The sequence below is a fragment of the Hetaerina americana genome, unplaced genomic scaffold, assembly GCF_022747635.1.
Source record: "Hetaerina americana unplaced genomic scaffold, ioHetAmer1.1.p SCAF_2, whole genome shotgun sequence".
Lineage (NCBI taxonomy): Eukaryota > Metazoa > Arthropoda > Insecta > Odonata > Calopterygidae > Hetaerina > Hetaerina americana.
Genome location: NW_027286763.1, coordinates 16,735,801 through 16,749,867, shown reverse-complemented (window position 1 = coordinate 16,749,867; position 14,067 = coordinate 16,735,801). Strand labels below are relative to the sequence as shown.

Here is a 14,067-nt window from a genome sequence, read left to right as displayed (position 1 = left end):
CTCTCATCTTCCTGAACACAAAATGATCATCTCCTAAGTAACCATTTATCCTGCTCTCCATTGTCTCATTGATAATCCCGAGAACCATTTCAGCTGCTGGCGAAATCAAAAATATTGTCCCATAGTCCTCAAATTCGGTCACTTTTCCCTTTTTTCGACTAGGAACAAACGCTGGTCTGACTAAGTCTTCCGGGCACATTTCCTGCTGATATACGCCACGAATGTTTCATAAAAACTCTCTCCTATCATCTTTTCCTAAGTCTTTATATACTCGTAAGTGGCCAACAAATTAATAATATAAGGGAAGTTTAGTCCCAGTTACCACATGAGTTAAAGCAAATAGAACACCAAATGAGTATTACATCTGAAACACTAATTAACCACCGTGAGTCACAATTTGGCACAAAGCCCATTGTAATACTACGAAAGTATAGTATTACAGTCTCGGAACAAAGTTCAAGTAGAACGAATTTTCCTCAGTCGATTTTCTCATGCGTACAATGTGACGAGTCCACACATGAAACTACTTTTGATCGCCACTGAATCCAAAAGTGGTTCCAGAATTGATTGATTGGCAAATGAGTTCGTTAGGAATGAATCTTCTTACGCAATTTCAGTAACTCTCAACTCCCCTCAGAAATTTAAATGTTTCCCTCCTCCGGTTGATTGATTTGCAGCCGAATATACAACATAATCCAGGTTCCCTTGCTGAATTCTGGAACTTTTGACAAGAGAAGAGCACAGAAACCTCAACTTCTTTCGAAGTTACCATGACTATCAAGATTCTGTTTGAACTGAAAACGGGTACCTTCAGGAAAGACCCCACAGACATTGTGGTTGGGGGGTTGGCGAGGTTTTTCGGCTTCATTTAGTTGGGAAACCCTCTCGCAGATGGCTGGGGCCAAGGTCTTAAAAAGGTTGGATAAGTGACACGGGCATTCATGCCCATCAATCCATGTTTCTGAGCCCAAGTTTTATGAATTATCTACAGATTTGCATTGAATGAATTTTTTTTAAAAGCACGATGCTTCGTATTTTTTGTCACAATTTTTTCTACGAAACATTTATGTCCAAATCAGACAGCAGTATTTCGATAAAATATACAAAAATACGCTATTTATTCTTCCAGAATTACGATTCATTTTAAAAATTCAAAGAAAATATTTGATAAATGATACGGAAATTTGTATTATTCCATTTTCAAAGTCACAATGCTTGAGTTTTGCCTGCACTACATACGAAAATGCAAGCTAATGGATTGAGATGGGCTGTAATTCATGAGAAAGCAATTTAACACCAAAACCACGAAAACCACTGATTCGAAGAAACGAGATTGTCTGATGAAAACTGTCTACGGTGAAAACTCCAGAGGTGAGAAAAAATATCCACGAAACTGCTAAGAGAGAAATGCGATGAAAACTGGAGCTATATTTAAATACGCATTAGAAATATAACGCGCCACAACCTTATTATTCTGGTTATTATGAAATTCATCCCCCTTGCTATTGCTACTACAATGAATGCACCTTCCTTATAGGGCAACTTGTTATTTTATTTATTCAAATACCATTGATCTTACTTACTATTGTTACGTAGGTTCGCCCCTAGAGTCTTTAAACAATTGAAAATATATTAAAGTGATGAAATGAACGGCGACGTATTTTCAAAATCCTACTTTGCTGCGCCTCGGAATGTTAAAAAAAAATCAAAATCAAAATCCACCAGATTTCTTTCCCAAAGCAGAAAAACTGTCGAGGAGTGCAAAATTGATTTTAACTTTCACTCAAACATAAAAATATTGAAATATCGAAAATTCCATCAATTTGGTTTCTTAGAGCTTTTTCTCTCAAGTAGGACAATGTATTTACCGCGCTCTGATGGGACAGGCCAACAGTCTGACAATTTACAACGTATATCGTTTCTTTAAATATTTGGCAATTTCAATTAACCTACTTTTTACTTTCCGATTACTTTGAACCGCTAGAATTCGATGTTTTTTCCTGGTGACTATCTCACAATTTCCATCGTGAAAGGATTTCAAAACAATTTTAAAGAGGGTAGCAATTTCATTGAACTAATTGAATCAATATTTGATTTATTAGGTCCTTCACTCTCATTAATCATCTTCCAGATTGGTGGGACTTTCAATAAGACCTTAGGAAAAAAATAAAAACACGTTATTTCGAGTAACTTTTTTTTATTCTTCAGCCTAATTTCCTTTTAGTTTGATACACGGGGATCGGGATGGTGTGGTGGCTAACGTTCTTGCCTCCCACCCATAGGGTCCGGGTTCGAATCCCGATGGCTACAGATATTTTTTTAGCGGCCCGATCACTACTTGAGGTAATTTGTGGAGAGCACTTTGAGTGAGTACGTCGTCCGTCGGATCGGACCCCTTGGCACCTTTCGTTAAGAGTAGGCTAATGCCGACGCCGGGTTTCTCTTCATCCTTTCCTGTCCGTCCCTAATGGCGCAAATGACCTTAGCTGTCGATCACCTCCCCTGAATACTACTACTATGGGATGGATACCAGTTTTCCAACGTCCGGTTTAATGCCACCAAGCAAGAGTCTTAATTCACCGCGTTCACAAACCTGCAGTCTCTTTCTCTGCTTGGAAATAAGCTCAATGACCGCACTAAAACCACGTTCCACCAAATAAAAAGTCGCAATTGCAAGGAGTTTGTTTTAACCACCATCCATAATCCAGGACAACGATCGGAAACCTCCTTCTCTGACCAAAACGCTCGATAATTTATCTTAAACTTTGGTGTCAATTCAACGTCATTTTGTAGTCCAATTACTTCTTCCTCTGATGCTCCAACTTCCTCAATATCTACAAACGGATTCATCGCCCAGTCTGCAATTTCCAGCAAAAGAAGATCCTCTAATCGCTGCATCATTTTTATGCAAGCTGGCTAAATGGTCACAAAAGACTCAAATCATCATCACCTATACCAGCTTGTTCTTCTAGCTTAAGCAGGGATGGAAATTGAAAAATCTCGCGGCGACCTATGTTGAGCTTAAATAAAAGCAACATGGAAATAAACACAGTCACCACAGATTTTGCCTTTATAAGGTTAGTATCATTTCCCTCCAATTTTAAATTAAATTCATTGAGTTTTAATAAAATTAAAACTCCTATAGCCGTAATAAGTTAACAAGGTTCGTCCAGCAATCAAAACAACATTTTTTGTGATGGTTTATGGGAAAAGAAATTCCACAACAGTGACCAACCAGAACACCCTTCTGTAGTAGTTTCCAATAATGTTACTTCCTTGACAGTGACCAAAAACAGACCCAAACACTCAAACCCAATTGGGGTCATTGACAGAGTTCAAAGAACCCCGTTGAGGATACCTGGATTTATTAACAGATATACGTATACTATCTGTGACTGTTTGCGGGAATAAATTCCGCGCCAGGGACAAACACAGAGCTGACATACTCACAAGCACTCAGAAAAACAATCACTCACGCATTCAAAAAGGGTCTCACTACCGGGAGAATATTACTCAAATTGAGCAAAGTTAGCAAAAAACAGGGAAAGACGAGAGTGTGAGTCGGATTCACGTATTTCGGCTACAATGTACCTCGGCGAACTGAAGGAAAAAAGACTTGCAACAAAAGGTTGTAAGTAAAATAAAATAAGGAAAACCTTACAACCTTTTGTAAGGTTTTATTTCTTCTCTTTAGTTTGTGACTTGCTGCTGACAAGATGAGTACTTCACTATTTTTATGTGAACGTTTTCCAGATTTGGATATTAATAGTGAAATATTGCATGATGCACGCAAATCATCAGTGATATGTTTTGAAGCATTACACAACAAACTTGAAAACGTTGGACGATTTTGCAATCTGTTACGAAGTGACTGAAACATTGATGAAGTCTTTTCTGGCTTATCAGGATGTACCTTCGTAATATGGTCAATTAGTCTGGAAGGACAAAAAAAAACAAAGTGTGGAATACAACGGCAAACAAAATGAGTGGAATACAACGACACACCAAAACATTTAGTGTGTCGTCGTATTTCATGGTTATGCAGTGCTAAATGAATTTTTCAATGTCATTTGCTATTTAAATGTTCCTGGAATTGGTGGTGTGTGTGCATATATACGTGCTAGTATAACTAATATTGGCAAAAATACTTCGTGTTTACGTTTACTCCGAAAACAATTGAGCATTATGTTATGTGGAAAGTGTAGTAAATCACTATCGAAAGACGGTTCCAATGTTAATTGTACTGTGTGTGATAAAAACACAAATTTCTCCTTTTATGGAACATCTGAAATTACTTGGAGGAGCATCACAGTCAACGTGTGATGATGAAGCCACTGCACAGAAAACGAGCACGACAAGTGGTCAACGAGCGAACTTTGGTCTGACCAATATGAAACAGGAAGAGTGGGACATAAACAACGGAGCGGGCGTTGTAAAATAAGTCAACGATTTGATTAACTTGATAAAAATGTAAGTGATATGTCTAAGAGCCTATCTTTTATGTGCGAAATACAGTGAGACGAACTAACTTAACTGAACTTGGCCCACGGAGAGCTAGCCCACGACTACTTAGCGGCCGCTGAAGCAATGGCTTTTTTTAGCCATTCCAACGTACATATTTTCGCACAAATTAACTAAGTAAATCTCCTAAACCACTGCATTAATCTCACTTCATTGATATTATACTCAGTAATACTCCCTGTAATTACTAGAAATTGCAACACTGGTATTAATTACGTAGTATGTATATGAAATACGGTCCTAGAAAGATAATTTATAGTGAAAGGAAAACATTTTAGACCATCTCCTAAACTAGGACATCTTTTTTCCTACAATTTGAGGTCAACTCAGCAAAACTTTTGACCGAAGGTATAATTGTGAGAATTCAAACACCAATTGTAAAGGGTCAGGGGATCATGTTTGATGCACGCTGGCGGTGAAAAATCTAACTGAAATGTCTGTTTAAATACATGTTATATTAGACACCAAGTTTCCCCTTCAACTTTCCCCTCCTTCACAATCCTCAATCCTTTACAACCCTTATGTTTGGATTTAGTTTGCTGTAGGGCTTCATAAACTAACAAAAATTTTTACAGTTTTAGATCAATTAGAATTATGAACTATGAATTTTACATGCAAATGTGCAATGAAAATTTGCCTGCCACTGAATTGCTACTTCCTAAACATCACATTTATGCCTTTGACTAGCTAGCTTTGAAGCTAGGCACTTGGAAAACTAGGCCACATCCCCCTTTCCTACCTCAAAAAACATAAAAAAAACACAAATGGGTTGATTGGGTATTATAATTGATTTCGTTGAGAAAATTTTAATGGCAATAATCGTCAATACCATACAGAATTCTGCTTAGAAAATTCTTAAAATACGAAGTTAACATAAATCTTTTCGTAATGATAACTTAACTTTTCTTAACTTAGCATAACTTTGACATTCAAAGCATTGAATACTTGATGGTAAAATTAATCAGAAAAATGTGATTACGACAAAAACAATGAATGTTTACCTATTCTTTAAAAAACTTATTCATGGATTTCTCTGGGTTAAAGAAAGGTTATAAGAGTAACAATAGTTCCTTATTATATGAGCCCAAGGTCACCCTAAGGACATTAAGGTGACCCTATGACCTTAATGACCTCCGAAGATGGCATGGTTAAAACAGTATGTTTATTGAAAAACTGCTGTGAAAGAAAGTAATGAAAAAAACAAGTTGTAAAAGCAGAAAAAAATCAGAGGGATTTTGAAGGAAATGAGGAGCAATTTAAAAATAGCTAAAAAAGGAGAAAAAGTAAAGGAATGACTGCAATATCGGAAACCTTTGGTGATACCCTTTCCGGTGAATGTGGAATTAGAGACTGTTGAAAGAAATATTTTGAATTATTAGTATGAGAGTGCTGTGAATTTTGAAACTGAGTCAAATGCATGGAATGCTAAAAAATAAATGCAGGGAATTTTATAGGAATATGTATATAGCTAGTGTAAATGTAACAAGTGTATAAAAGTAGGAATTTTGAATAAAGTAAATGCTGCATGATCAGCCAATACATTCAAAAGTATTAAAAACTCTTGGATTTCCCACGAGGAACCAAAGACCCAGCAGCGAAGAGTTTCGATAACTTCGTCTTTAGTCATGTCGACTACATCCTTGTGCGTATGTAATCCCGCGCTTCAACAAAGGCGCGAGAAATTGCTTAGCTTGAAGGATACATTATATCCTGAAAGTATTTAATGTTCCCCACATTAATGACCTAATTAGTGCAATGGCACCACGCATGCCTGTCCCCTTCCTGAACACAAACTAATTCTCTTACTGATGATCCTGAGAACCACATAAGCTGCATGAAAAAGTGCTGTAGTCCTCACATACGGCTGCACTTCCTTTTTTTTTGGGATAGGAACTAAAATTGACCCAATGAAATCTTATAGCTGAATTCCTCTCACATTAATGCTAAGAATTAACCCTTAAAAACTCTTCCTCACACATTTCCCTAAGCCTCTAAGTAGTTCTGCAGAAATATTATCCATTCCCTCAGCCTTATTTCAATTCCCTCAATGCTCTTTTTAACATACCATCTACTATGCATGGACCAAAGCTATCCCCATCCATGTCATATTCCATTCTTATGGATAGGTTTGCTGGGAAAATGTCTCTACCATAGAGCTCTTCAACATATTCTCTCCGTTTCCTTAAATCTCTTCTGGTTCAATTAATAATATCCTGACTTAAATTTGATTGCTTTCATGGATTTTCCCATTTTACTTCCTGAAAGTACTTCACCTTCCCTGTGCAGCGCCCCAATTTCACCTTTATTTTGTAAACTATTCACAGTCTCAAACTGCATCAATTACCACGATTCTTTATCCTAGTTTGTTTCCTGCCTCAGCTTTTCTCTCTTCTCATCACATCCATAATGGTTTCCTTGTCCTTTTCCCAACTTCCAATAATTTTGTTCGCAGCTTTTGATTGTTTTCATGGATTTTCCCATTTTACTTCCTGAAATTAAATCCCTGTGCAGCGCAGGATTTAATCCATGCATCAATTGGGTGTGTAAGACAAGAATCCAGTCTCTAAATCACCAATCGCCACTTTTCCTTCATTGATTGTGTGCAACCTTCAAAGAAATAAAAGTGGTAATGACACAAATCTGGTAACACTATTACCGTAAAAGGCACCATTTGAAAACAAGCTCTATGTGTTAAAAAATAGAAGGTACCTATCAACATCCTTTTCGGGAGAAATAGAATCAGTAATGAGATGAGAATCAATTGGATGGTCCGAGTCCAAAGGCATCTGCACCATTATAACATTAGGATCATTGTTTAACTGTGTCAGCCTCTGCAACAGCTATAAAACAAACACAATGGGGTACGCTCATGATAACATTATTAAGAGGATTCAAGAGGGATTAAATATTTGGATAGAAAGTATGCAATGATCATAAAAAATTATGGGAGGAAAGAGCTCATATAAATCCAATGTTTTAAACATTGCAGATGAGCTTTAATCCTGATGCAGATAGCAGGTGAAAACTCACCTATGTCTCAGTTATGCTTTTGCATGCCATGGCAGCTTCACATGATTAGTTACAATGCCAATTTCACTGGCTGCTTTTATCTTCATCCTAATATAAACATTCGAATCTTCCCGCCCCCCAACTTGCACTGTGGAGAGACCAGGGGTAAAACCTGGTATTTTATGCTTCAGCTCGGCAACTTCCTTCGTAAGTTTTGCCCTGATATCCCTGTAGATGAAAGGAATGCCATATTCTGAGTCGAGTTAAAAAACAAACCTGGGTTAAATTCGCCAAATATTATTACGAAATTAACTTTAAGAATAATTACACAAATTGAATAGTATCAGGGGGTATTTTGGGATGCGCGTGGAATAATTTTCATTGACAATCAAAAAAAGGAAAAAGTACCAACGAGTATTATGCGAACTTATTGCAACGTTTGAGTGAAGAAATAAAGCAAAAGCGGCCGCATTTGGCTTAGAAGAAAGTGTTGTTTCATCAATGTTTCCCCAGCTCACAAATCCGTTATTGCAATGGCAAAAATTCATGAATGAAAGTTTGAATTGCTACCTCATGCACCCGATTCGCCAGATTTAGCCCCCTCGGATTATTTTATGTTCGCAAACTTGAAAAAATGGCTCGGTGGTCAAAGATTCTCCAACCGTGAAGAAGTAATATCGGCAGTTCATGGTTATTTTGAGGAGCAAGACAGCTCGAGGGTATGCAATACAATGGTATCGAATTTACTAAACATCGCTGGGAAAAGTGATTAGAGCTGAAAGATTATGTTGAAAATTAAATACATATTTTTCCAAAATTTTTGTGTTTTCTTTGTTGGGTCTGATACCTCTGGGATTAACCTCGTACATTTCATCCGTGAGTTCATTGTGCTTGTCTAGCGTTACAAATGGCCTTCTCACACCTAGCGTGATCTAATTAATAAATCTTGCCCAAATATGATTGGAAGCACCGCCGTTGAATATGATTTGAGTTCAATATAAAATGATTTTCGCAAAAACCAAGTTCTGCGAGAACACAAAGGTAAAAGGACAATCCCCGAGTTACGCAAGCCTCGACTCATCTTAGCGGCCACTGCCTACGTAGATGCCATTCCCTCTATCAGATTCCGAAAATGGGACAAAAATATATGATATGCATTTATGTTTTGTTATTCTTCACGTGTAAACGCAATAAGAAAGCACAATATCCTGGGAAGAAGAAAAACAAACATGAAAGGGTTTTTTGGAAACAAATGTCTCGAATTTGTGGGCATATAGGATGGTTTGAGGAATCAATATCATATTACATCCACGAAAACTTTAAATTCAGTTTATACTTTATCGTCCACATTAAATTCTATCATGTTAATGCATGGGTGTGAATGCCATCAGCGATAACGAGGCTATGAAATCACGAACAGTGATTAATCTGGAATGCAAGCATACCACAATGTAACAGTGATATGCGGTCATGTACGGTTGAAAACGTGTGATGCGTAATGAGACTTCGACGGCGTCCGTACGCCGTTGCACTTTGAAAGGGAAGTCACTCCGCGCGGCGAGCGATACCGCGTCTGATGGAAACGCATCGAGCGATATGAGAATCGTAAAACGCCGCTGATTGAAACGATTGCATAGTATCGACAAGTCTACGATCTCCAATGCACAACGTAATGCAACGCTCTTAACTGGAAATTTTAGCGCCTTAGGCGGAAGTCCAAAATATGGAGGAAGGAGACGGTAAGGTGAAAGAGTTAAGGAAGCAATAGCGTCAGGTCACGAATTCACCATGCCACGTTCCATGAAGTGGCGATACTTTCGAAAAATCGGGCTCAAAGAACATGATTATGAAGGTTCCATGTTGCTTCCGGGAATTAACGTCGCGTAGGTTGGCTTGCTGGACAACAGTTTCGCCCCCAGTGCTGGAGTCGTCTTCAGGTCGAGGTTCTGATCTTCCTTGTTTAGTTTAACATTTTTATTTCCATCGTGCATATATAGAGCGAAATAAGGGATAAGCTGTGAAATTAAATAGCAATAACATAACAGAAACACCGTTTTAGGAAAACATTCTTCTTCGGGGAGGAGATAACGACAGGATAGCGAAAGAGGCAGCGGTGTCGGAAAATATCGTCGTTGTTCAGTTTCAGTTTAAAAGGTTTTTATTTCCGTATGATGGACACAATACAGGAGAAATATAAAATACAATGGAAAACTTAATAAAAACGATACGGAAACCCCGTTTTAGGATTAAATCCTCTTCGGGGTGACAAATGTATGCATAGGAAAGGCTACAAAAGAGGGTAGAGGTTACGGAAAAATCGTCGTTGCAATTTGGCCGCTATATATAGGAGACGCTGTCTGTCCCGGATTGCGCTGATTGGCTGTTTCTTGGCAGCAAATAGGACTCACTCTTTTCCACGTGGAAATCAGGGTGTATCCGTCCACTCGGTTGAAAATATTAGGATTTTTAATTATTTCTACCGCTTCCCTTGAGTCTCGGAAAATAATGTTTCTCTCTTGCCAGCACTTTTGCTTGGTCGTGTGTCCATGATCCAACCATGCATGTTTGGCGATTGCTGATAGTCGGAACTGTTTCTTGTCTGGTGCCCCTTAATTCTGCATTCAATGAACCTCACCGTTTGGCCGATATGGGGTTCTCCACATGTGCATTTGTTCTCATGTACTCCTTCGTACATGAGATTGGAGATCCGGTCCTTAGACTTAGGGACGATTTCGCTGATTTTTCTCGTTGTAGAGAACCTAGTTACTACATTTTGCTTCCCTAGGAGCTCACTTATCTTTCTAGCCGTTCCGACGACGTACGGAATGGTTGCAGATGCAATCGGCTTTTCCTTTTCAGGGTTTTTCCTCGCTCTGTTTCCTTCCCAGAATCTCATATTTCGTCAGCTCCTTATCTTTCTCGGCGATCCTTTTTTGGACCAGTTGTTCCGGGTATCCGGTTTTCTTTAGCGCTGAGATCGGGTGTCGTTTCTCCAAGGGAAGCGATTCGGCGTCTGAGATGATGTAGGCTTGATGAGATGAACTAATGTTTTGACTATTAAGCTCTTCAGGGCGGGATGGTGGTGCGATCGCGCATGCAAATACCGGTCGGCATGGGTTTTCTCGCGATCCACTGCATGCCAAGGCTGCCGTTAGATCTTCTGCTCACCAATACACCCGAAAAGGGCAGGAAACTATCCTGTTCAATGCTTATGGAAATTATAGCAAGACCCAAGATATGGTTTTCCGTCGGCAGAAGATGTTCCGGGAGGGTAGAGAAGAGGTTGACGACGTTGATGGGAGAGGAGGGATAATGCACGCATTGATGTGAAATTTCCCGCGCAATTATGGCATTTCGAAATATTTTCGGTCGTTTTCCCCAAACACGCGATGACCCCATCCCCATTAATGTCTACATTCTTGCCGAATATCCCCTCCCATCCCCTCCTCCCCCACATGCTGTAATTTTGTCTCCAAGTAAGACAGAAAAATGCATTTACATGCATCAAAAAACCCATTTTACAATTTAAGACGTATTTTTTCAAAAGTTCAATTAAGTGCCAGTTGCGGTTTTCTCAATTTTAATGCCAAACGAGGCATTGCTCTTAGGATCGTCGTTCTGTGTGTCAAGGACAAAGGCGGGGGGGGGGCAAGATTGACCGGAGAAATGTTGGTTTAAGCGCTGAAATATACAATGGTCGACCGTTTTTACATTCGTTGAGATTCACGCAGAACTCCATCGAGGAATCCTATTTGCACGCGTGGTATGAAATACTAGTTATCTCATCCCAGGTGTACCATTCTCTATGGGCACTAGAAAATCGCCCAAGTGGCGTGCGACGTAATCTCGAGACTCGGCCAACTGCGCCTCATTCAACTGAATTCGAACGTGAGACCAAACCCAGGACACAGACAGGGTGTGCTCTTTGCCCAACACGTTTGACAAGCCTCTTCATCTTCAAACGTACACTAAACCTGTGCTCCTCCCTTCTTCCTAACCTCCTGTTTACTTTATTCGTCGTGCTGGTGCTCGTGGTGTACTATTCTCGTCGAATGCAACCTGTGCCGCGGGGAATAAACCGCTGCAAATTTCGGGAACCTTTAACTCCACGTGTGCAGCTTTGTATGTCGGCATATTTCTGTTTTAAAAAATGGATAATTAGTCCATGAATTTTCTTCTCCTCGAAAGTGAAATGATAGCTCTTGTGTTTGTGGAAAGTGAAATAGACTACCAATTTACTGGGTCATTATGTGCATATGATATCTTTGGTGGGCCGCGTATTTGCTGCCGGGAAGTGGAGGTCTGGCAATGACGGAACGAGGTGGGAGAGAGCTGAAATTGGATTCCGTCGTTGGGCGAAGGGCGTTCCTTTCCCGCATTCCCCCACAAATCGTTCCACTCTAGCCCTCCGAGTGGGCGGGGAAAAATCATTCTACTAATTTTTGGGCCCAGAAACCTCTTGATCCCGTTCACTTGCTATGCGTTTTCCTACACAGAATAAGCTATTAGGAAAGGGATACGTGGAAGGAATTTGCACTGCCCAAGTTTCATTCTTATTTCCCACAATAATGTGTATATTTCCGATGAATTTCATTGCGTTATTTGATTGTATGTTCTTAATTACCATCATCTTGCTTCAATTATGTGTACATTGAAGCAAAATGATAGGTGTAGATTGGAAACTTTTGAAATTTGGATTTGGAGAAGGACGGAAAACATGAAATGAACAGAAAAGGAAATAAACGAGAAAGTGCTAAGTAGGGTGTAATGGGAGGAGGGGGGGTTTCTGGGAGAAGTCAAAATGAGGCAGGAAGCATTTTGATTGCAAAAGAGATGTTGAAAGGGTGGAAAATAGTGGCATGAGGAAGATGGTGGAAAAAGTGAAATGGACAGAAAGGAAAACAAACGAGGAAGTGCTTTGCATGGTAAGGGAGAAGACTGAGGGAGGTTTAATCTCCGAGGACGACAAGGAAGACATCGGCGTTGTAAGGAAGGTTTGCATGAGGCTCGACCCGATCGTAATCAGCGAGGATCTGGTGGCACGATCTCCCGGGTGGACTGCTAAATATCTCGCGAGTAGTTTCTCGCCGAGGATTCCCCCGAGATAAGAGAGGAGATCGCGGCGTCGGGTGAAGCCGGAAATGCTGCATCTGAAGACGCCGCAGATATCCCCAACTTCTGGCAAAAATATATTCGGCCAATATATCTCCTCCGTCCAAGGAAAGCCCCTGGCTCGGACAACATTCCTAATGTCGTCATCCGGGAGCTCCCGAAGGCGGCGGTGGAATATCGGACCAGCATCATAAACCGCTGCGTCAAAATATCCGACTTCCCGACCACTTGAGAGAGAGCTAGAGTCGTGTGTCTGCTGAAGACGCAGAGATCGGAAGTGGTTCCCACAGAATTCCGGCCCATTTGCCTTCTCGGCGGATTCGGTGAGATATTCGAGCGACTGCTGCAGCGGCTGATAGCTGATTTCGTTCGGGGGGGTGACAGCCTCCCGTAGGAACAGTTCGGCTTCCGCGAGCAGCATTCCATGGACCATCAGCCGGTGAGGGCAATGGTTCACAATATGGGCACCTTAAACAATAAGATTTCGGTTTCCGGATTATTTGTCGATGTCAGAAAGGCGTTCGATCACGTCTGGCACCCGGCACTCCAGTTGAAAATGAAACGGCTCTATTGGGTAACCAAGTTGGTCCACTCCATTGGGTAACCAAGTTGGTTCTTATGCGGGACAGGACGTTCACTGTGCGATGCCTCGAGACGGACTCTGGGGTGCGACGGATCTCCGCCGGCGTGCCGCAAGGGTCCGTATTCGGGCCATTGCTTTTTAACATATATTCCCAGATTGTTCCTAAACGGCGTGGGAATTATGAAATCCTATCCCTGTGCGCAGACGACCAGGCGCTCCTGTACAGATTCTGGAGTAAGGAGATCGCGGTGGGGAGACTGCAGGGTGCTATCGACGAACTGTTGCTGTGGTATCGTCGATGGCGCTTTGCATTCAACGCGCATAAAACGAAGGCCATTGTCTTCCACAAGGACCTCGAAGAAGAGACCTGTCGGTGAATGGAGTCGTTCTACCGTGGAGATCCGAGGTTCTCTACCTCGGAGTGCTGATGGACCGGAAACTACTTTGGAATTATCTAGGGCTTCGTGTTCGTGCGAAGGCATTCAAGACGCTTAGTCGGCCCCGGCCGATTATTCGCCCGCCTGTCCTGAGCATAGATACGAAGCGTCGACTGCACCGTACGTGCGTGTTACCCGTCATCACGTACGCAATGCCGACAGTTGGTCAGGATAGTCACGACTCGCTCGAATTCAAGTGGTGCAGAAGTCTGCTCTTAGCTGCACCTTGGGGCGCAGTCGTTACGACCGCGTCTCCGAAATGCACGAAGACGAGCAGCTGGAACCCTTGGACATCCTTCTGCCGAAGATCTCGGGTAAATTCTTCGATAAAGAGGCAGAATCGGAGGTGCCCCTCATACGGAAGATCGCCGACATCCAAGTCTGGCCGTGGGACAGTAATAAACG

At 41.0% G+C, this 14,067-nt stretch overlaps 1 protein-coding gene across 1 annotated transcript in view; it reads left to right on the top strand.

Annotated features, from left to right (window-relative positions):
- Window positions 1–14,067, top strand: part of LOC139687585 (mantle protein-like) — a 50,404-nt gene that overhangs the window by 2,777 nt on the left and 33,560 nt on the right. The window lies entirely within an intron of this gene.